Source organism: Leptidea sinapis, chromosome 38 (genome assembly GCF_905404315.1).
Source record: "Leptidea sinapis chromosome 38, ilLepSina1.1, whole genome shotgun sequence".
In the NCBI taxonomy this organism is placed as follows: domain Eukaryota; kingdom Metazoa; phylum Arthropoda; class Insecta; order Lepidoptera; family Pieridae; genus Leptidea; species Leptidea sinapis.
Genome location: NC_066302.1, coordinates 1161554 through 1186257, shown reverse-complemented (window position 1 = coordinate 1186257; position 24704 = coordinate 1161554). Strand labels below are relative to the sequence as shown.

The 24704-nt window shown below is 34.4% G+C and overlaps 1 protein-coding gene across 3 annotated transcripts in view; it reads left to right on the top strand.

The window, feature by feature from the left end:
- LOC126975888 (protein kinase C-binding protein NELL2-like) overlaps positions 1 to 24704 on the top strand; it is a 90071-nt gene that overhangs the window by 27699 nt on the left and 37668 nt on the right. The window lies entirely within an intron of this gene.

Here is a 24704-nt window from a genome sequence, read left to right as displayed (position 1 = left end):
TTTAAATAAATTCGAACATAATGGTAATCTTAGACAAACGTTTTTTACGGGAAAATATTCAAAGCGCCGGATGTTATTTGCAAGCACCGCGCAAGGGTGAATGAAGGACGTGGTGATATCAGAAATTCAAATGGCAACATTGAATTATTGGCGATCTCGCGTTATTTATAGCGACCAGTTTATAGGTCTCCCATTTACAGAGCATTGGTCATGAAATCGGAAAATGTGTTGGTTCATGGTCGCCGCATACCTTGATTACTTCGGTAAACAGATTATATTAAGCAAACTGCTTCAACGTAAATTATTTATTAAATACTAGTAGGCCGACCCGACTTGACTAGGGTAGAATATCATCGATGGTATTCTAGCCTAGATAATTTGATCGATCAAACAAGGTAAATGGGGAAATGAGACTTAACTTCTTATGTTTCAAGGTGACGAGTGCAATTGTAGTGCCGCTCAGAATTTTCTGATTTTCAAATATCCTAAGCGACACTGCATTTTAATATGCAGGACGTATCAATTACCATCAGCTGAACGTCCTGCTCGTCTCATCCCTTACTGTCATAAAAAAGGTATAGGTACTTTACTAATAAATAATTTTTTTTAAGCAAAATAGTAACGTGTTTTGTTATATACTTTTGGTCTAGCCTCTATTTGACTTAACTAAGTCATTACTATATAAGCCTACTTCAATATAATATATTTTATGCTGATGTTTGTTTCCAGTGAACTCCTAAACTGCATAACGGATTTTAATGGGGATAACTTCATAGAATTCAGTTTGGTCCAACTTGAGAGATACAACTTGAGAGATAGGATAGTTTTTATTTCGATTTAGGACCCATAATTATTTTTATTTCCAATATTTGATTTGTATGCATATATTTTCTTTGAGAGAAAATAATATTAATTATTTCAGTTCTGCTGTGACACAATTTCATTATAACAACATATTTTACGAAATAATTCTTGATGTTATGAAATATTATTGACAGTTCCATAAAAAACAGTATTTTATTTATTGTGTATAGAACAATGTCTGTCGGATCAGCTAGTAGATTATAAAATTTAATACTAATTTGTATGTTTGATATTGCTCATATCTGAATCTAACAGGCGGATTTGAATAATTGTTAGGTAGTCTCTGAGTGTCGAAATATACGCTTACGTCTATCTATTCGTTCGATCGTTTTGATAATTCTATATATAAACAAATTTGTTATTTTTTAAAGTGGTAACCCTCACTTCTGGGATTATTTACACAAATTATATTTGAAAACAAAATTTATTTACGATGTGAGACTCTAATCCGCAACTAGAGCCACAACCTGAGAGTTGGACAAGACATACAAGATTTATCAACGATACGTCACTCGATTGGCTCAGTGGAAGAGCGCTCGCACGGATTGGAGAGGTCGCGGGTGCGAGTCCTGCAGCGTTCATAAATTTTGTTTTCAAATTCGATTTGTGTAATCTCTATACATAACATTGTATTGATATAAGAGTATTAGGATATATATATCAAAATAGAGGGTAAGAGATAGATATATATATCAAAATAGAGGGTAGTTCCAAAGTCTATTTTATTCGTCGTTTTCACAGCTGTCATAGTCTATCTAGACGTATGATCTAAGGCTGAGAATAATATGTTGCCTATATCGCTATCAATACAATGATAATTCTGAAGTTTCCCGTATGTTAGGCAGCCTTGTAAATAAACGCGGGAAACGTTATACGTCTGAATAAACCAATTAGTACCTGGACGACCGAGCCTTTCTCGTATTTTTAAGAAGGTACAAAACTTGAACAATAAAAACTAATAGGACATCTGGATTTGAACCGGGGTCTTCTGCTTTCCGGATCACCCAATGTCCCATCTGAGTTATATGTCTTGTATATATAGTGGCGAAATTTACCTTTGTATTCTAATGTTATTGAAACCTTGCTAGATCGATTTCTCGTCCCCGAAACTACCTGTATACTAAATTTCATTAAAGTCGTGCATTATATTATTATAAATTCAGATTATATATAATATTTATACAAGAATTGCTCGTTTAAAGATATAAGATAATCAAAATGTTTATTTGTAAGCATATTGCATATTCTTGGTTTATTCTCGGGCATAACTTTATATCTGGTTTATTTGTTAGGCAGATGGTAGTAATGTAACGAATATAGAATATTATAAAGATTGAATTGAAAATGAGTTAGCTAGCGTTTGACAAGGGGTCTAGTGGCAAGGCGGTGGTGGTATACCGCGGGGGCAGTGGTGCGCATCAACACACCTGTCCTGAGCACCGGTGGCAGCTCCCCGCGCGCTGACCCGCCTAATTAACGGACTTTATATTCCAAAATCCCATAAACAACATGTTACATCATCTATACCCATAAATAAAATAGAAGTGTATATATTATATTGTACCTAAATGTATTTTTTTTATTAAATGGCTTGGTCCATTGGATGTCTACGGTTCAGCCAAAATCAGGGTGCGTAGGATTAGTGTTTCATTTACATTTCAACTAATTGAAGTACAGTTAGACCTTTTTTATATATTGACACACTTTTACACAAATTATCTTGCCCCAAACTAGGCATAGCCTATATAGGTGCAAGACAACAATATATTCTCTACTCAACTCGGAAACATACATCATAATATCATTATAATATAAATAATTGCAACTACCGGGATTCGAACCCGGGACCTCTAGCTTAGTGGTTAGTCATGGTCACTAACCATTCGGCTATATTTTACCTAATTGTATTTTTTTTTATTAAATATCTTCGTCGATTGGATGTCTACGGTTCAGCCAAAGTCGGGGTGCGTAGAATTTTTATTTAACTAATTGAAGTACGGTTAGAACAAAGTAAAAATATATGTTGGTTGATTGTAAATAATAATTGTTAGGTATATTTCCCTCGCTAAGGTGTCATCTTTTTGAAGTGCTCATTCCTGTCGTGTGGTTTTATATTTACCTTCTTAAGTCTCGCATGGTTTTTTTTTTAATTCTTTTGGTGACATTATGTTGTATTTAACATAGCAATGAATGATTTCATTGAATTTATGCATTTGTAACACAAATAATATAGAAATAAAGTATACATCCATTTTTGTGTTTAAATAGGTCGTATATCACGTAAGTTCCTAACAGGTATGATCTCTAAGTCAAAGTCAAATGAACTTTACTCAATAAAGCTAAGAACTAAGCACTTTTGAATCTTATTAAAAATTCACTTATAATTTGAATTAGTTAATCAATCTACTATATATTCGGAAAAAGTCTACTTTTTGAGCTCTAGCTCGTGAGAAGAACATACAAGAAACTCAACGGCCACTGTTTTCAATGAAATAAGGTATTTTCCAATGGCTGGCAATATACATCACAAATTAGTTTGTAAGGTGCTGCATCAAATATAATATAGTTCGTGTTTAAATTATACCAATGATAGATGCAATAAAGAATAAACTGGAAAAAAAACTTTCCGATTTCGACGATTAAAGTTTAATGAATTGGTGCTAAAACTCTCAATTCCGCCCTGAACGCTTCGCCCCGAACGAACATCGAGAGTGCATTAAACTCTGGAGCAATACTCCGGTTTAATCAATTCCAAAAATGATGATTCGATTATACGGCACTGAAAATTTCAGGAAGTGACACAACATTACTTTGTTGATGTTTAGTTGAACCAGCGATAAATTGTGGTTTTGGGTGGGGCTTCATCACCAAATGCAGAAATCAACCGGTCAAAACACTGTTTTTGTGTTAAACCACTTCGAAAGTCATAATAAATCATCGCTCTAGAATTTTCTCGAGTCAATTCCATTTTCTCAACGACTAAACAAGTTTGACAAGACCGAGAATCTTTTTTTAAATAAATAAATGGTATTCGATTTTTAAAACCAAGGAGTTTCCAATTAAAAAGATTTTAATATGACAGGAACAGTGGAAATATTCTATTCCCGATACTTTTAGTGCAGCCTATGTAGTAACAACGCTAAAATACAATTGGATTAGCTTCTTATTGCTTATATTGTAATTATTGTATACATTGTTTATTCTCTCTCCTAAAATATGACATGAATAAAATATGAATTATAACGAAGCTTGTTGACTACTTACTAACATTAGTTTCATGTTAATGCTAATACGATGAACAGAAGCCATAAACAGAAGTAATTTATACGTACGTCACCTCGATATTTTTGTCTTTAAGAAATAAGTATACACTAAATATATATCAACGAATATGCGAATTATTGTAAAGGTTTTAAACTTTGTCTTCGGTCAACATAAATAGTTATAAAAGTATAGCTTAGATTAAGGATTGGTCTCCGCTGCGCTGCAAGTAGATACCGCAGGCTTAACTAATACTACGCCCAAGTGGGCGTACTGGAGCCAGTCTTGAACAATGTGTGACTTTGACGTGCCACATGTTTTTGCTAATAGTTGAAACTATTTTGACATGTAATTTTTTCCCTCGCATATAACTTTGTGTAATCAATATACAGGTTGCTTTATTCCCGAATGGTATTACATGTCGTAAATCTTGAGGTGTCACGGGTATAGGCGAATAGCTTTTACTTTCCATCAGATGTGGCATTTGTTAGTGTGATACCTCCAATAAAAATAACTACCTTTAAAATGCCTCTATATATTTTTGAAGTGAAAACTTATATAGTGGCGTTGAGCACTTTTCTTGGGATAGGCAAAAAATGTTAAACTCGCGTCAAGACACGTGATCTGATCGTAAATTCGTCGAAAGACAGTCGTTGAAATAATAATTGAAAGATGAATTTTCTGAGAGAAAAACGTTTTTATGTAATATGAATTGTCATTGTATTTAACCACTTAGATGCTAATACTTTTATACTGATAAATAAAGCAATTCGTGCGAAATGATTCCCTTACCATTCAAAAGTATTCTTTTTTTATGATAATAAGGGATAAGACGGGCAGAACGTTCACCTGATGGTGGTTGATACGCCCTGCCCATTACAATGCAGTGCCGCTCAGGATTCTTGAAAGACCCAAAAATTCTGAGTGGCACTACAACTGCGCTCGTCACCTTGAGACATAAGATGTTAAGTCTCATTTGTCCAGTAAATTCACTAGCTACGGCGCCTGTCAGACCGAAACACAGTAATGCAATTACATATTACTGCTTCACCGCTGAAATAGGCGCCGTTGTGGTACCCATAATCTAGCCGACATCCTGTGCAAAGAAGCTTCCCACTGGTTAAATTAATTCAAGAATGTACAACTTTAATGTTCAAGTTGTCACTTCTGCCAACACTCTCCATTTTTTTGAATTGAAATCACATACATGCGGGTGTTTTGCGGACGTATACAAAATGCATTCACGTTTCAAATATTGATTACGCAAACTTAAGAATGATCTTCAAGTGACGATTAATACGAATCAATTGTTATAATTGTTGTATTGTTGGCAGGTCACTGAGCCACGGTCACACATCACGCCATATTAATGCTCGGAACTCCAAATAATCACTTTTCGGTATCACCCGATCAATCTTTGTTATATTTGTCGATATGTATTACGCAAGACGCAGAGAATCACCATTGTGATTGTCCATAAAATACACTCAAACTTTAATTCAGCTAAAACGCAAATTTTTCGATTTGCCTTTGAATTTCAATGCCTTTACTCGAGAACCTAATGTTAATGTATCATTTTTTAATGTGATTTGAATATATTATGTAAGAAAAAGATATCTTATAACTATATTTATAATACTATGATTACATATAATTAAAACTATCATTAAGGGGAAGTGTATCAAAATACTGGCAGAATTTCCACATTGGATAGCTAGGCTGATCCGTTGACTGAAATAGTTGCCAGCGCTTGGGTTGCCAGTAGTATCGAGGCGAGCAGACAGTACTTTGTACATTCTCCGCGCCTTTGGGCCACACGGGCCAAGTGTCTCGACACCATGACTTGAGACTGACATATTTGCGGCGCATGCTGTTTTCGGCAGTCGAAGCATGAATTGAATAAGATTTCAATTGATTCAATTCGTGTAATAGGTTAGCTAGGGGTAAGTGCTCCTTCATAGATTTTTTTTTTGGTAATCAATTTTTCAATCAAATACCAGACAGTAAACAATGACACATTGAGCTGAAATTTAAGAAATATAATAAAGCTTCTTTGACATAGAAGGCTTATTATAGTATAGTTGATTATAAAGAAGGTGATAATGTATGGTTCTTTTCTGGTTCTGTGCAGACCACCTAAAATCTGTAAAGTATAATATTAAGAAGGTTAAACAATTTGTTATGTTTTTAAAGTGATAACCCTCACTTCTGGGATTAATTACAAAAATAAAGGATAAGCACAAATATAACCATTGCTTAGATTAGCAAGAGCGACATCTCTAGTCAATTTTTATATGCAAATATTTACTTGAGCAGGTTATCAACTGTAAAGTAGATTCTGTAGATGAAGCCACAACCTGAGAGTTGAACAAAGCATACAAGATCTTATATACGATACGTCACTCGAACGGTTGGCTCAGTTGGAAAGAGCGCTCGCACGGAACTCGAGAGGTCGTGGGCAGAGCCCCGCACCATTCATAAAATTTGATTTCAGTTTTATTTGTGTAAATTTGTTAGTACTTATATGATTTAAAAGATGGTCGGTGGAGCAGAAAAGTCCTAGAATAGCGACCACGTACCGGATGACGCAGTGTTGGTAGGCCCCCCCACAAGGACCGACGATGATAGTGAATAAATATTCTTTCTTCTTCTTAGTCGGACACTCTTGTCAGAGTGGTCGTGGTTGCGCTGACGAGGTACATGGTGGGGTGTTCGGTGCGTCAAAATCTTTTCTGAGGGTAGATCTCCTGGTCCTTGGGCGTGGCGTTATACACGTCCATTAACCCGGCCCCTGGGAGAGTAGAGCCACCTTCTCCACTCTTCACTTGGGCAAGTCCTGTCTGGCGCGTCCACGTCGCGGGGGTGGGCATCTTACTCTTCAGCAAGGCGGAGTGTGTAGATGGCGGAGTTCAGCAGGGACCCAGTACTCCGGGGTATAACGCAGAACCCGTGCCCAGGGTTACGGGTGAAGACCTCAACGGTGGTGAATGCGGAGACAACAGTTGTCAGTACGGACTAACCAGCGGAGGAGGCAAGCTACAGGGGCGTAGAACCTGGATCCTGATGGAGGGCAGCGGTAACCATCAGTACCGAAGTGAAGCGAAAGAACCATATGTTCTGAACCGGTTCACTCTTGGATTACTACAGCCACTGAGGTTATAGTACCGCGATGTAGAAAGTAACGGGAACCTACTACATTATTTATCCCATGAGAGTTGCAATGATGAGTATGTTTAAAGACAGAATAAATATATTTCTATTCAATTAATTAACAGAGTTTGGCCCAGTGCAGTACTGCCAACATCTCTGCGAAACAGTGATATTCTTGAACAGCTGTTTCTCAAATTACATGTCGATGAGACATTTGATTAGAAGTCTCAAACTGATGAGCACGATACGACTTAGATCATTGCGTGATGCGTTATGACCAGGGGCAGACCGTTAGCTTGAGGGGCCATACACTTCTTAGGGTCCTGCATCATTTATCTATTACAATTTAAAGCTATAGGTACTAAAAAGGTACTTAAAGGTAGATAGGTAATAAAACAGTTTTTATTTTACATATCCTATTGCAGTTATAATATCTAAAATGAATTAGACACATAAACTAACTAACAAAACAGCGTAAGATTGCAAGAGAAATCAAAAGGTTTTGTGCAGTTATTTTTTTTATATGTTTCAACTTCAATAGGTGCGCTGGTGCCTCTTTAAACCATAGACAAACACTCTCCTCATTACGGCAAGACTAACAGTACAGACTTTAACAGTATTTTATTTATTATGTACGGAACAACGTCTGTCGGGTCAGCTAGTAATTATATATTAATGTAAATATCACTTTATGATAAAGTACAAAAATATTTCGTATTAATCGTATTATTTCATTCGCTTAACTCACCTAGTACAGGTGAGTAGGTATGCTTGAATCAAATGCAAATGATAAAAAAGGCATTTACTTTCTCAAAAATGATTCCTTTAGAATTCTTTTTGATGTCATTTCTAATATATTACTACATACCACTACTGCTTCGGAAACAAATGGCGCTCTGAGAGAGAAGAAGCGGCACAAGAAACCCTCCCAGCATTCTGTTTTTGCACTCTTTTTAATGAAATATATAAAACTATTATCACTACTATTAAATGGTAACTTATATATTTTCTCATCATTGACATTAAGAAAATACTTCTTAATCTAATTTGAGAATAAGTTTCGAAGTTCTATTAACAAAATAAGGTAACATCTAGTTTGAATTACATCTTATAAGTCATAATAATAGAGTAACGAATTTCAAGTGGGGGAGCGCTTACAAAAACCAGTTTAATAGAAGCACGCGCGTGGCATATGCCGCCGCCATATCGTACGCGGTACCACTCACCCCTCGATGTACACTTTACTAAAGACGCCGGCTTTTTGTTCCAAACAACGAAAAAACGTACCAATATAATAATATTACATCAGAAATTATGTGTGACCAATAATTTTTATGAGGAGAAAGTACAAACTTTATCAAAAACAACACAGTGAACAGAGCGCCTAAATAATAATAATAAATTATTTATTTCGACCAACAAAGGATCATTATGTGTTAGTAACAAAGTAACTTAAAACCTAGTGTTAGTACAAGATATTTAAAAAACTAAACTTTCCTATCCTAATCTAGGACGAAAAGCGCGTACACCTTCCTTAAAGGCCGGCAACGCTCTTGTGATTCCTCTGGTGTTGCAAGAGAGTGTGGGCGGCGGTGATCACTTAACACCAGGTGACCCGTACGCTCGTTTGTCCTCCTATTCCATAAAAAAAGGACCGACTTGTCAGCACATGTACCAAACAGCAGTGGTTCAGACAAGCAGTACTGACAATCTAATCTACTAAAGATAGGCGCTCCGTTCACTTTATTTCGTAAGTATTTTACATATAAGTACCAAAGAGGGTGTAAATACTGCGTAATAAGGGGTGAGACTGCTTAAAATTTTAAATTTAGTTTAGTATGAAACATGCAGTGATTTCACATAAGTTTGCAATAGTAGTAATTACATTGAGACGTTTGGCATCGAAGTATAATCCGGCTAAGTTTGAAAGCGAACAGTTGCTTAAAATATAGTGGATTTCGGCCACTTCATTAATCTCTCAATCAATCAATCAATGACTGCACGTTTCATACAATTGAGTGAATCGCTTTTTTCTTAGAAAGTTTCACTAGGCTGGTAAGTATCTACTTAAAATTCTTCATTTCAGTTCATTTCGCTCCATAGTAATCTTATTCTAATTAAAACTGAACTAAACACCAACCAATCATTGTTAAGGGGTGTGGTGTTCACAATATAAAAAACGTATTTATAATAGCGCAAATAGTCTGATTTTTGTTTCAATGTTGTCAGCTGCCACGCGCGGGTATGTAACGCTCGGGTAAAGTCGGCTTTAGTCGACTACGGGAGCGTGACCAGTCAAAGCAGAATTTACCAGAGTAATTTATACACAATTATAAAAAGAACAAATAGTTATAGATATATGTAATTAATATTACCTTCTTTATTAATATGGAATTCTTAACCTCGTTGAATGAATTTTTCACTACTGCCCCTGGTTTTAAGCGCACACTGTTTTTCCTGGTTAACAATATTACAATATTACTCGAATACTGTTAGGATTTAGCCAATGAGGTCAAACAATAATAATAATAATTATAATAGTATAAAATCAAAATCACTTTATTCATGTAGGTCAAGGAAATGAAACTTATAAATGTCAAAAGTTTTCTCTCTCTTTTTACATTTATCCTCACTTCGGAAAGGGTTGAGCTTTAATGAGAAGAAGTTGCAATAAACTCATTGCCACTCTTTTAAATCAACATTTACAGCTTCATTTTCTTACAAATCATTTTATTTAAATTAAATTTAAGGTGATGCAATAAAAATAGTCAATGCCTTACATGAGTAAGTCAAGAAACTAAATGTAAATTTATACGTTAAACAAGAGTAATTGAGTACAGAAGATAACAGTCTTAGATCATTTACGGCAGTTCCCAATATACTATCTACAGATAGAGATAAATTACTACCTTTAATGTCATTAATTAGCTGTCAATAATCTGAAGCTGTCCCAATTTACCTGATAAGTCATTCCTATCACCTTATATTGGGAAGCGTGAATTGCAATTTCCATACAAACTTTATATCGCTGGTAAGCTATACGTCGTCCCATTGACAGACAGCGTGCACGGATAAGGTGAGTTACCGCCGATAATTTTATTGGGACAGAAAAGTCAACGATAGTTACGATTTTTATCTCAAGTAAGAGATAGATTGAATATTGGGAACGGCCGTTATACGTCTAGATAGACTATGACAGCTGTATAAACGTCAAAAAAAAATTAGTTTAGAACTAACCTCCACTTTGAGCAGTTCACGCACACTAACACAGAGTGTCGTACAAATCGCAGGTGTAAGACGTAGCTTGTCACGCACACTAAACTCATATTCCGGGCCTGCTTTTATCGGTTGTCTAACAGCAAGAGACTCTATCTAGACGTATAAATTATCTAAAGTCTCACCCTCGTTAAAGACATCAAGTGGTACAAATTAATTAATTTATTTAACCAATAAAGATCCTATCCTTACAGAATGACCTATTGCGATCGAGGCTTGACTTAAATTTAAGTATTTAAATTAATATAAACATAAATCTTAGAACTACTAATAACAATATATACCTACTATACTAATTACTATTACTAGAACATACAACAACTACTCTAATTTTAAACTCGTTCAGTGAGCAAGATAACAAGTCAATCCTATGCGAAAGTTCGTTTAAATTTCGTAAAGCGACTGTAATAACATAGCCAAGGTAGGATAGGCACGTGCGAGTCTTCCTCGAACAACTGGACTCCGCGTATCCAGTTACGATCAGCGGCGATATCATTGTCATTAGCGGCATATGGCCACTTTAGTTCCGGCTGGTTCCTTCAAGGACTTCACTTAATTGTTATTACCCCTTGCACAATCCACTCAACTGTGCTATACTCGAATGCCAATAGCACACTCGATTTCACTGCATATCGGATAACATGCTTTTATTCTTTAAAAGCTTTCTCACTTTCGTAGTGACGGGAGTTTTGTGTGATATTATTTAGGACAAGTGGTTTCTATTGTTACATTCTATATCTAACACTAAATTATAGATCTGTGTATCTCTTTCGACTTATTAAAATAAAAAAAAGTGTGTGTGTACTATGTATGCACGCAAGAAGTTATACTTCTTTTGCCTAACGAAGCAAAAATCATTAAAATGATTTATTCCTCGTGCTATTCTACGTTTTCAGAAAGTACAATTTTACAAATTTTGTAAATGCAAATAAGGTTTTGACAATTTATTATTAAATAACGAGTACGGCTGTATGGGTTCGAACCCTTTGCCTGTCCTAATAATGGACGAAGAAACCAAAAAAATAACGAAAGACACAAACGTCAGAAAATTTTAGAGACCAACTTCACCCTGTTACATTTGTGTTACAGTTATGTACGCACATCTTAAATTTCACTCTCACCATTTCTACATAACGCGCCTAAAGAAGAAAGATAAGTTTATAGTACTTACTATAAACTTTATGAACGAACTCCGAATCGTCCAAAACTAGTCGGTACCAACACCTATGTATCGTGTGTTAGGCCGATTTAAATACATCCCTTCCGATATTATAAATGTGAATGTAAGTTTGTTACGCTTTCACGGCTAAACCACTGAAAATTTTCGTTGAAATTTATTACAAGGATAGACAAGAGCTTGGGAAAGGACATAGACTACCTTTTATCGCGAATAAAAGGCTTGGCGGGGTTGAAATAGGGTGAAAAAGTGTAAAAACGGTACTATAAAAGTTTTTGTGGCCATATATGATTATTTAAGGGAGAAAAATTGTGTAAATGGGATCGCCCGTAACCGCACACACACTAGCATAAAGGTGCTTCACTTGCTAATATCACGGCGCGGAGTCCTTCTTTTTTTACTCGTCCGTGGCTTTACTTAATTAATTGCAAAAATCATAATCAAGTGCCGCGCTGTCAAACTGTTTCGATATTATGTTGTTTTATAAGTTTTGTGAAGAGTCTTAGTGAGTTAAATTTTTGAATTAATATATTATATAATTAAAAAATCGGGTTGCACTCTGGTAGTGCCGGCAGAAGTGGAAACTTGAACATTATCGTTTTACATTTTTTAATATTTTGGAACTGTATTGTAATGGGCAGGGCGTATCAACTACCATCAGGTGAACGTTCTGCCCGTCTTATCCCTTATTATCATAAAAAAAAGAATACTTTGGAATGGTTAGGGAATAAAATCGCACGAATTGCTTTTTTTTAAATTTATCAGTATAAAAGTACTCGAATTTATGTGGTCAAATACAATATTGATTTATTGTGGTATCCTATACAAAAATGACAATATCTAATGCATTAAAGAGTTACAGTTTTGAACTGTTATAATTATTTAACATTACAAGTTTATCTCTCAGAAAAATCAACTTTCATTCATAATTCCAACGACTGTCTTACGTATTTTCGATCAGGTCACGTCAGAGACAAAAAGAAGACTGTTCCCGTTGTTTATCATACGGCACCTTTAAAAACGTAATCTAATATTGATAAATTACTATTCCAGAATATTCTACGAAGCAATTTGTCTATTCGTATTTTATTATGCAGATGTATTTCTGTCAGACAGACCTAATATTTGCATATAGCTTTTTCATGTACGTTCCAGCGTTTGTGTTATCACTTAAGCTTAGCACAAATATATATAGTTATATTTTATTATCTGGGTTTGTTTTTCTCCTTAATATAACTCAGTAAGTTCATTCGAATATTTCTTAAATAATGTACGAACGCCTGCCTACATATCGCCCATACATATTAAACTTACAAAAAACAATAAATGCACTACACTTTACACTTTTTGACCTTTCGCTTCTTATTGGTAATCATAGAATGAATGTAGGAACCAAATAACTATGTAATATTATGCGTTAATGTGTCTGTATATAGTTCATAAATAAATAGAAAAAAAGGATTGTGTGGTTTTATAAAACCACAGTAAAAGTAAAACTTTTTTGGAGTTTACTCCTTTGGAATCGATTTTCATATAAGGCGCCCGGTATGAGAAAAATATGGACAGTAAAATCTGCTCATGAAAATTTTATAGTAACGTTTTTCTCATTTAAATAAAAACAGGCTTTGTCAGCTTACTTTGTTACTTTTGAAAATTATTTTATTTTGCATTATGAAGTGTTGTGGCTAGTGAAATGTTCTACACCTTGTTGGCAAAAAAAAAATATATGTAGATATGTTTTCTTAGATAAACTCCATATTTGGCAGCCATAAGTCATACGTATATATATAAAACATTAATATCTCGATAATAATCGAAATAAAAATCTCATTTAATCCACAAAATTAAGTGAACAACGCGCCAATATAATTTTAAGTCTCGGTAAGTTCCATAGAGTATTTATTGTTTACGCATCATGACGTAGCTACGGCAGAATGAAACTGTCGTCATTTGGAAAATTAATTAAAGCTAACAAGGGTCGGTTGCCTAAACGGGTTCCGTCCCGTTAGTTATCATACTTACTATGTAGTACACGTTAATTGTTAGACCCATCAACATGATGTTATTCCTCAAACTCAATTTGATTGATAGCTTCTAATTATACGAATATATCCTTTTCAGCAAAAGCTATTTGACAACATATCAAGTTGATGATAAATTATTATTTCACGTACAAAATATTTAACATCTTCATTCTACTAACTTTACCAGTGGGAGGCTCCTTTGCACAGGAAGTTGGCTAGATTATGGGTACCACAACGGTGCCTATTTCCGCCGTGAAGCAGTAATGTGTAAACATTACTGTGTTTCGGTCTGAAGGGCGCCGTAGCTAGTGAAATTACTGGGCAAATGATACTTAACATCTTATGTCTCAAGGAGACGAGCGCATTTGTAGTGCCGCTCAGAATTTTTGGGTTTTTCAAGAATCCTGAGCGGCACTGCATTGTAATGGGTAGGGCGTATCAATCACCAACAGCTGAATGTCTTGCTTGTCTGGTCCCTTATTTTCATTAAAAAAAAATTAGGGATGTAAATTCAAAATATATTGAAGCTCCTAAGACGTGGCGGTAAAGCGTGGGTTAATTTGTAACAATAACATATTTTATTTAATAAAAATATTATGATCTTATACAATGTAATCCAGCTTTTTTAATATTTTTAAAATTGGATTTAAAACCACTTATTGAACGTCAAAAACTGAGAAGGACGGGAGATTCAAATTAGATAGCCTGAGGGCGGTCGCTCCATTCCCAATCTATGGTATCATTAATAGTACATTACGATACGAGTGCGCAATGTAAGATGATGACAGGATGACCTACGTGCGCACGAGTATCGTATACTATTTTTCCTATTAAGTTGCGCAAAGTTCGACCACTACAATTATGATGCGAAGCGACTGATACTTTGACGTTCGATGTCCGTATTAACAAAACGGCAGAATGCAAAACACAGAACGCAGGTTTTGACAGGTCCACTCCATGACAGATGTAAACAAACACACTTGTCTTGTACAGTGTCGCACGCACGTGTTAATGCAAAGAAATTGCCAGAGATGGCGCGCGCGAATGCACTTTGGAATCGCTCGTATACTCTTATACATTCCCGCACGCTCAGCTATATTCCCGCACGCTCTTGTCAACGTGTGGGAAAGTGGTACTTTGCGAACGCAAATGCATGCGCAAAATCGAACTTTGCGCACGATAATAGGAAAACGTCATTTATAATTACAAACTTTATTTAGTCATTTATTACTGTACTCTTCGTTTGACTTGTTTTAATTTAAACAATAATGCTTGTCCCCCATTTCCTCTTCTTTTTGATTTAAAATTTATATCAATTAAAAATTACAAAAACATCTCGCAAGCGTTTAATTAAACTTAACATTTCTACAAAGTATGGCTCAAATATAATAAATATTGTAATAATTAAAAAGTAAAGAAAACCACGATAGTTTAAACAGTTTTAAAAATGTGATCACCTCAAATTACAATGTAGTGACGCTATATCTACGCTCGATTTGTGAAAAACCTCAAAAGTTCTGAGCGGCGCTATGATTGAGCTCGTCACCTTGAGACATAAGACGTTAAGTCTCATTTGCCCAGTAATTTCACTAGTACTACTACAGACTGAAACACAATTATGTCTACACATTACTGTTTCACGGCAGAAAAAGGCGCTGTTGTGGTACCTATAATCTAGCCGGCATCCTGTGCACCTTTGCAGCCTCCTACTGGTAAAATTATGTATTTGATTAAAAAAACTATATAAAATGTTTTCAAATGGAACTATTTAAATCAAGTTTCAATAGTTCGTTAATAAAAGCATAGATTTGCTTTTAAATAAATTGAAAATACCGTAGCAAAAGAAATATTCAAAACTGTTTTGAAAATTAATTGCCCTTAAAAGCGTCCTTAATGATTGCAATTTTATCGGAGGCAGACTAATGCATATCGTAATTTCCGCAGTTTTCCGAGCTATAAAGCCGATGGTAATACAGAATGCAACATAGTCACAAATATATGGGCAGACTGCGATTGTACGATGATTGGCATAATTAGGGTTGCCACACTATTTTTATCACATTTAGTGAATATTTTTATACATCCTCATATGATTGAACTATCAAAGCATATAAAAGTGCATTTTCAGTGATTTATTGTGTTTTAAAAAATGTACTATATTCTCTATGGCTTGCAGTTATTAATTTTATTATTCAGAATCACTTAGGCTACATCATATTGGCGGTTATGGGTAAGGCTTCTGCCAAATTAAACGTTAACAGTAACGCTGAATTTAACATAGACTGTGGAATGTATTGCACCAACGTTTTCCCATACAAGATTGTTCGATTCTGCGAGTATGTTTTTTTTTTCATAAAACTAATTCAAAAGAAAGTTGAGGGAGTATGCATTGTATTAGCAATAGGTTGCCTATAAAAATTGCCCGTAATTGCCAATAATTAATTTTCTGATATACATTGTATTTTAGGGTTCCGTTGCCACATGGCAGAAATGGAACCCTTATGGATTCGTCATGTCTGTCTGTCTGTCTTTCCGTCCGTATGTCACAGCCACTTTTTTCCGAAACTATAAGAACTTGTTGAAACTTGGTAAGTAGATGTATTTGAAATTGATGAATTGAAATTCAATACAGAGACAGAATGAGATGAAAAATTTTAAGGCTTTTTCATGCTTATTCACATTATACTATGTTTATTTTGATGAAACAAAAAACAAGAAACAAAAAATTTTATTTCCTTTGATATGTCCCCCGTCATTCAGAAATCAAATTGAAAGAATAGTTTACAATGAGTTACTAATAAGAATTTTTTATATCTTTCTCACTTTCTCAGGAGGTAAAAAATAAACTAAATTTAAGCTAACTATAGTTGGTAGATTAATAACAGTTGGTAACTATCTATTATTTTTATGTAGATTGATATATCTTAAGTTTTGTCACAAATTAAATATCTGGGCGCAACCATAATATTTTACATTTGACAACCAATATGTCGATCCATCCTCTATATCGATCGATGTTCATTGTTCGGGCGATCATTGCGATCATTTAATCAAACGTGGTGTTAAGTGAACACCACCGCCCACATTCTCTTGCATCACAGGAGCATTGCCGGCCTTTACAAAAGGTGAACGCTCTTTTTTGAAGGTATCCATGTCCTATGCTCCCGGAAACATCGCACAATCCACAGTTTGCGGCAGGAATCAGGTGAAAAAGCTCTTCAGAACACTCCCCGTGATAAATGCGATAGAAGACACACAATGAAGCGACGTCTCTTCACAACGCCAAGTGATCCATCCGTTCACACTGGGTCCTTTGGGCCGGCTTGAAGTATTGCCGTGCTCTATTTATGATATTACTAGGCGAGGCTTTAAGTAAGGTGTTATCGATGAGCGGTGATTCGACAAATCAGGTTTCTTTTAAAACTTGAGTCTTCTGCGGGTGAAATTGGGCACAAGAGAGAACGACTTATAGAAGACTAATTCAAAATAGTTTAATATTTTTAAATTTAAGACAGGACAACGTCTGTCGGGTCCACTAGTAATTAATAAAATACTGTTTTTTAATGAATTTAACAAGAATATTTCATAACATCATGAAATTGTTTCACAGCAGAACTGTCAAACCGTGTATCAAAAAATTCTCTCATCCAAAATATGTCCATACAACACAAAATAAATATGGGTCCCAAACTGAAATAAAAACAATTCTATCTCTCAAGTTGGACTAAACTGCACTCCATCCAATAAATTTAAATGTTTTATAAAAAAATGGCTCTGTCGTAAATCCTATTACTCCACGGCTGAATATCTAAATGATCGGACAGCCTGGGACTAGATTGTGATTATTTTATAGCGACTGTACAATATTGTATATTTTTATTGAAAAGAGCGCATAAAAAAAGAATGCTGGGAGAGTATCTTGCGCCGGTTCTTCTCTCTCAGAGCGCCATTTGTTTCCGAAGCGGTAGTAGTATCTAGTAGTATAAGAAATGACATCAAAAAGAATTCTAAAAGAATCAATTTTGAGAAAATAAATGCCTTTTTATGCTTTTTCATGAAGTAATCCCCATTAAAATCCGTTCATTACTTCAGGGGTTCACTGGAAACAAACCTAGGGACACTGGATTTATATATATTAAGATTTGTATGACTTCGATGAGCCATTCTTATGAACTTTTCCTGGTGTTATTACCAGGAAAACTAGAGTTTACGTTCGCATGAAAACTGTTTCAGTGGTTTACCGCTCACATCATTATTATTGCTATATGACGTGCGATCTGATAACCTTTTACTGGCCGTTTTATTATTCTTAGCGTATAAATGAGTTAACGACGTTGAAAGTTATTAATCTGTTCCTATTTGTGGGGACTAGTAAGAAAGCTTTAGTACTATCACTTCACGTAACAAAGTATCATCAGTAGATAGATAATGGTATTGTATTGATAAGATTGCGGCGGCTGCTCGGTTAAGGACAGTTTATGAGGCAATTTGAAGCGTCGTATTCTATCTGTGGGCCCAGAGACTAGAGAGTAGCGCAGACGAATTGGCGACCGACCGGCGCCGTTCCCGCCTAGACACAAGCCTGACAGACGAAATTCTCGTAAATAACATTAAACAAAGTTGTACAAGAGTATAACTGTCTAGGCTTACGACTGATTGTTATTTTTTTATTAACATTATTTTTAAGTTAATATGAGTTTAGACAGGAAGAATAATAATATTGCATAATATTCTCAGGTGTAGTGCAAGGTACTCATCTAAGACCGTTGTCGTTTTATATTTTTAAGAATTATATTTATTGTATCATTTAATATTATGAATTATTTTTATTTGCTGATAATATGAAAATATTTAAAGCAATTGCTAGCGACTATGTTGCCGACTATTATAAATTGTTATTAAATCATTTCAATTATGGAGCATACTTAATGGACTTTCGCAATATCATAAAAATATTTTGTGTTTCATTTGGAAGCCAACAAGATTTTTTGTTTTAGTTGAGGAGCTATTAAAAAAATTCTTAGGTTCTACTATGCGACTCACAATGCCAACTAAACTGACGGACTTCAATATAATCATACATATACATCACTTCACTACAGTATGGTTGAAATTTCCAAGACAAATTCTTCTCCTAAGTTTGAAATAGTACCGCGACGTCGACCCTCAAAGGGGAAACTGCTGAAAATCAGTGCTGTGACCCATTGTCACAGGTAATCTGAGTAGCATCCCCTGCTATATAAAATATCTTGGAAACGTCATTTATTTATTCTTTGTAAAATATGTTGTAGGTGAGCTATAGTTATAATTTTTATTTTTGTAACTATGTAATGTTTCATGTATGTGTCAAATAGAAGATATTATTATTATTAGTCAGACACACTGACCTCTACTATATACCACTGGACTGGCGGCTGTCAAAGTGTTTTTATGCCTGTTTGATATTCGCCATTCTGGCGCTGTTGTCCATATAGTGAGAGCATGGCGCACTAGTGATGACAACTGAAGGAAAACTATTTACAAAAAATGAAAACTTTATTACGTTGATTCCTGAAGTATTTAATAACATGAAAAACGACCGAAATAAATTAAAAATGCAATAATAGTTCAGATACTAATACGCTTCTCTCGCAGCCATTTGTATTATACGTCAAAATTATTTCTCTGGAAGATCGCGAGTGACGCTTCAAATAGGCACAAAAAGTTCCAGTGGTACCTGTATAAATACAGGTCAGTGGTCAGACAAGTATATATTTACGTTTATAATCAAACGCTTCTTTATTCAAAAAGTTCTGAAATAGAACAACGTTATTCATGTCCTTGACTGAGTAAAACTCCAAGCCCCTAGAAAAAAATAAGCTCGTGCTAACTGTGAAGGGTTTTGTCTCGCGTCGCTAATTATTGCTGAAGGGTGACGAGAGGTCTCGTGAGATACGACGCTCTAGCGCCACGCTTACTTTACGAGCATTTCCCCTCATTCAATTAACACTAGCACACTTGGCGCTAAACGTTGCTTTAAGCCGTATGAATGAATCAATCAATCCTACCAATATTATAAATGTGAATGTTTGTATGAATGTATGGATGTATGTTTGTGACTATTTCACGCAAAAACTACTGAATGAATTAATATTAAATCATTGAAAAATTTACGTAAAAAGAAAATACATTGCTTTCTTTCATTTAAAATAATTATCAAAATGTTCTAGAGGCTAATCTTCTTTTTTAAGACAAGGGGGACTAACGAGCGTATGGGCTACCTGGTGATAAGTGATCACCGCCGCCCACATTCTCTTGCAACACCAGAGGAATCACTGGAGCGTTGCTGGCCTTTATATCTGAATCTACTGAATCGATTTTGAAAATTCTATCACCAATAGAAAGCCACAGTTTTTTGTGAGTGTCATAGATATGCTATATATCATACTAGTAGGATTTGTAAAGTAGTCACACACACAGTAAACAGTCAGATATAGTAGTAGTACCTATATATATATATATATATATAAATTAATAAGTGCTGACACAGCAAACTTTTCCTGTATGAATGAAACGAAAATAAAACACTCATTGTATGAATTTTCATATGAAATGAAATGCCAAAACATATATTTTCCGGATAAGTAATCACCAGCATAATCTAGCCTGCATCCGGTGCAAAGGAGCTTCCCACTGGTAAACCAGTATATCAAGGCAATCAAAAAAAATGTGATAATAATAAAGAATTGAAATAAAATATTCATTATTTTTTTTTAATCCTAATAATTCAAATTACTTAATAATAATATCTTGCAAGATAAGACGGCGTTATTCAGTTGCAATATTACAAAAATTTGTTAACATACCAATGAAGTGTTTGTAATATGGTAGTACAAAATCTAAACTAATATTATAAAGAGAAAACATTTGTGTTTTTGTATGAATGTTTGTAATGTTTTCACACAAAAACTATTGGCCCGTTTTCAAAAATACTTTCACCATTAGAAAGCTGCATCTTCACTGAGTGATATAGATTATATTATTTTTTAAAAAAAATGGGGATCTCTACTACGTATGCAATATTAACCCAAGGTGTGAAAAAATTAGTCATAAAAAATGTCATCGCGTGCGCTGCGAAAACTATTGATGATAGAACAAAAAAATATTCTACAGTATTATAGAACGTATCAATATCTACAAAATAATCCACACTACCAACTACTGTAGTTATGCCACTATAACCTGAATATAATCCAAACGAAAGTAATTAAAACCTAGAAAACAAACTGAAATAAAACTTTTATGTTAACAAAAATAAATCTATAGTCCGACTTAGTAGACTTTCAACTACCATGAGATCGGTATCTACGCGAGTGAAGCCACGGGGCATTGCTAATAGAAGAATAAATCAAGTGATTACGCTCCACTAATCATTAAAAAATCATTAGAAACGGCTTCCAATAGGTGGAGACGTTTGATAACAGGAACAGATAGATTATGATTAGACCGGTATACTGTTGTACCGTTTCCTGTGTAATTCACGGTCACCCCTAAAGTATATTCTAAGTAATAAGATCAAAAGGGTTTTTTATAACAAAGTCTGTTACCACCTACTAAAAATACACAAACAAGCTAGCATCTTAATAATTAACTTTTAAAATAGATCAATTTTCTAAGCTTCTAAGAATAAATTTCAAATAACACCATAATATACCAACAGAAATTGGGCGGAGCCCTAACTCGTCAACGGTTGCAGCGGAAGTGTGCGACGCTAGGAAGGCATCGCCTTTCATACACTTCATCAATCACCCTGTCCACCTGTCACTGTCAACAATATATATAATAATTAAATCAAATTTTTGAACCTCCTTTTTGAAGTTAGTTTGATTGATTGTTTTGATTTTCAAAGTCCAAAGAAAATGCAGTGGTTAGTTAACGTAGCTACTTCGTAGTCGACAAGCTCGATACCTACGACGCCGCTACGTGGCAGGGCTACGGTGCGTGACTAACCACGACACGACACAAGCCAATAAGAAAACGACGAGTATATTTTTACGTTCACATTTCTTTATGACAGTTTAGTTCTTGCACGAAATTTACTTACTGAACATACTGGTATTGATATTCTTATAGAACTTAATGTATAATTTTACCTGATATTGCCTGTATTTTAACGAAAATTTATCAGTAGATATGTTTTGCATATAAAGAGCATATTACTTATTTATATCAAAATATGGATATATTATCCAGAAAACATTATTACTAAAGGTTTAAAATTTCCAATATAGAAAGAAAATTCCTGGATGAGGATACATTTATTCATTGCAGCATGCACATATAAAACAAAATTTTCCTTAATGATGTTATTTACTGAATTATTGTAATCTAATATATAAAATTCTCGTGTCCCGGTGTTTGTTACCAAACTCCTCCTATTTTTATACAATTTTGTGTGCATATCGGGTAGGTCTGAGAATCAGCTAACATCTATTTTTTTGTCAATTTTTTTTGACAAACTTTTCATTTATAATATATTATGATTCAGCATTGAAAAATACATACAACTTAAAATGTTCGCCCTTCTACGATCTACAACTATTATTGTATCGCGATTTTATATTGTTCTGTTCCATTCACAAATCCGCTATAGGGTTGCAAAATGGCAATCGAATACAATAATTGTAGTACAATATATTTGGTAGGTATGAGAATTGGTTGCATGAATTCTTATACTCCAAAAATTTTAAATATTATTTTTTTGCAATACGAGGTTTGCTGGGTCGGCTAATAATAATGTAGTTTACTGTAGCTATTTCCGTAGTACTATGTTTTAAGGTATATATAACTTGTAATAATAGGTAGTACTATGTTTTAAGGTGTATATATATAACTTATAATAATAGGTATATTATTATGAGGCAATGTAGTCGATATTAATTTCATATTTGTGTTACAGAAGCATTCGTACTATCAAACCTAATGAATTATTAAGAAAAACAATTACATTTTTTATTATTCCATTTTAATATTATGTTGATAATGTTATATAATATGTACATGAGCACAGTAGCGAAACTTCGCTAGAAAGTTCTGGAAACTGTGATAATTGTAATGTTAACACCAGGAAAAGACAAATCTTTTTATGATATATACATAATCCCAGAAAATGTACAAATAATGTGTTACGACATTCAAAATAATTTAAAAAGCGTTTGTGTGAATTTCTTAATTATACCGCATCTCGACAACGGAGCTACCGCCGTCAGGCTATTTAATTATTAAATTTTCTTGTTACGAAATTTTAATTAAAATATGGCTCGCTAAGTTTATTGCGCCCATCCTTCTCTGGTACAGCCCCGAGGTACATGTTTTCGAATTGGTGATAGATTTTAAGTTCAATAATTGATTTGAAATTCTTTTTTGAATAAAAATATATAAATTTGAATTCAATAGTAATGCTACTTCTGTAGCTAACGTAGAAAAATAACAAATATATTTGCAAATTTATCTTATTAGTACTTAAAATATTACACAGGCGGCTACTTTACGAGATTTTTTTAAAAGTCAAAGTATTAGTAATTCAAATATATTTAAACAATTTGTTATGTTTTTAAAGTTATAACCCTCACTTCTAGGATTAATACACAAATAAAATTTGAAAAACAAAATTTTATGAACGATGCGGGATCCGAACCCACGACCTCCGGCGTTCTCCGCGAGGCACGCAATGGCAAAAGAACAAGAAACCTCATAAGGCTCTATCTATATGATGTGTTGTTTATAATATTTTTACGTATTAGGTAGTTGGAATCGATACCGTACACATTGCTTTCAATATTTCGGAGAACCTTCTCCCTATATCGATTAAATGAATGTAGGCCGTCACGTTTATACACGTTAAATTCATCAGACCAAGAATACGGACTCCATAAACAATTAATGGCGAAATAAAATTGTAATTGTTTATTACTATGTATCGTTTCTTTTGTACAACTACTTCCAATACTCCGTGGTCAAATTATTTAGTTTGCGTTGAGGACAATTCATGTGTTTTTTTCCAGAGTAGGAGAGAAAACGATTCATTAGGTCACCTCATGATAAGTGGCCATTGACTTTTTAATCTTTGAATTCAATTTCAAATATTTTTATTCAAAACTACCTGACCCGACAGACGTTGTTCTGTATATAATAAATAAAACAATGTTTTTATATGAATTTGTCAATAATATATCATAACATCAAAAATTACTTCGTAAAATATGCATCTTGCTGTCGTAATGAAATTGTTTCACAGCAGAACTGTCAAACCGTGCGTCAATAAATTCTCTCATAGAAATTATGTATGGACACATCAAAGGAAAAACAAATTTGTTGTTTTTATTTAATTTAGCAGCATTTTCCTATTTATTCACCTTTTAAACCTTCTCTGGACTTCCACAAATAATTCAAGACCAAAATTAGCCAAATTGGTCCAGCCGTTCTTGAGTTTTAGCGAGACTAACGAACAGCAAATCATTTTTATATATTACTAGTGGACCCAACAGACGTTGTCCTGTCGGAAATTTCGGACACACGTCTTAAATATGAAAAATCGGTCCAGCCGTTAGGAGGAGTCCACTAAAATACACTATATGGACGGAATTGAGAATCTAAACCAATCTCAAATACACTGGAACACACAAAAATCTCATCAAAATCAGTCCAGCCGTTCAGGAGGTAGTTCAATTGTGAATCTAAACCATTCTCGAATCCACCTGAAGACACACAGAAAGTTTCAATAAAATCGGTCCAGCCGTCTAGGAGGAGTTCAGTGACATACACACGCACACAAGAATTATATATATAAAGATATAGATAGGATTTAAATTCACTTATTGAACGTCTAAAACTACTACCCATTCAAAATAGTGTGCCTCAGACTCGAGAAGAACTTGCGCAAGAAATTCAGCGGGCCTTTTTTTTATAAAAAT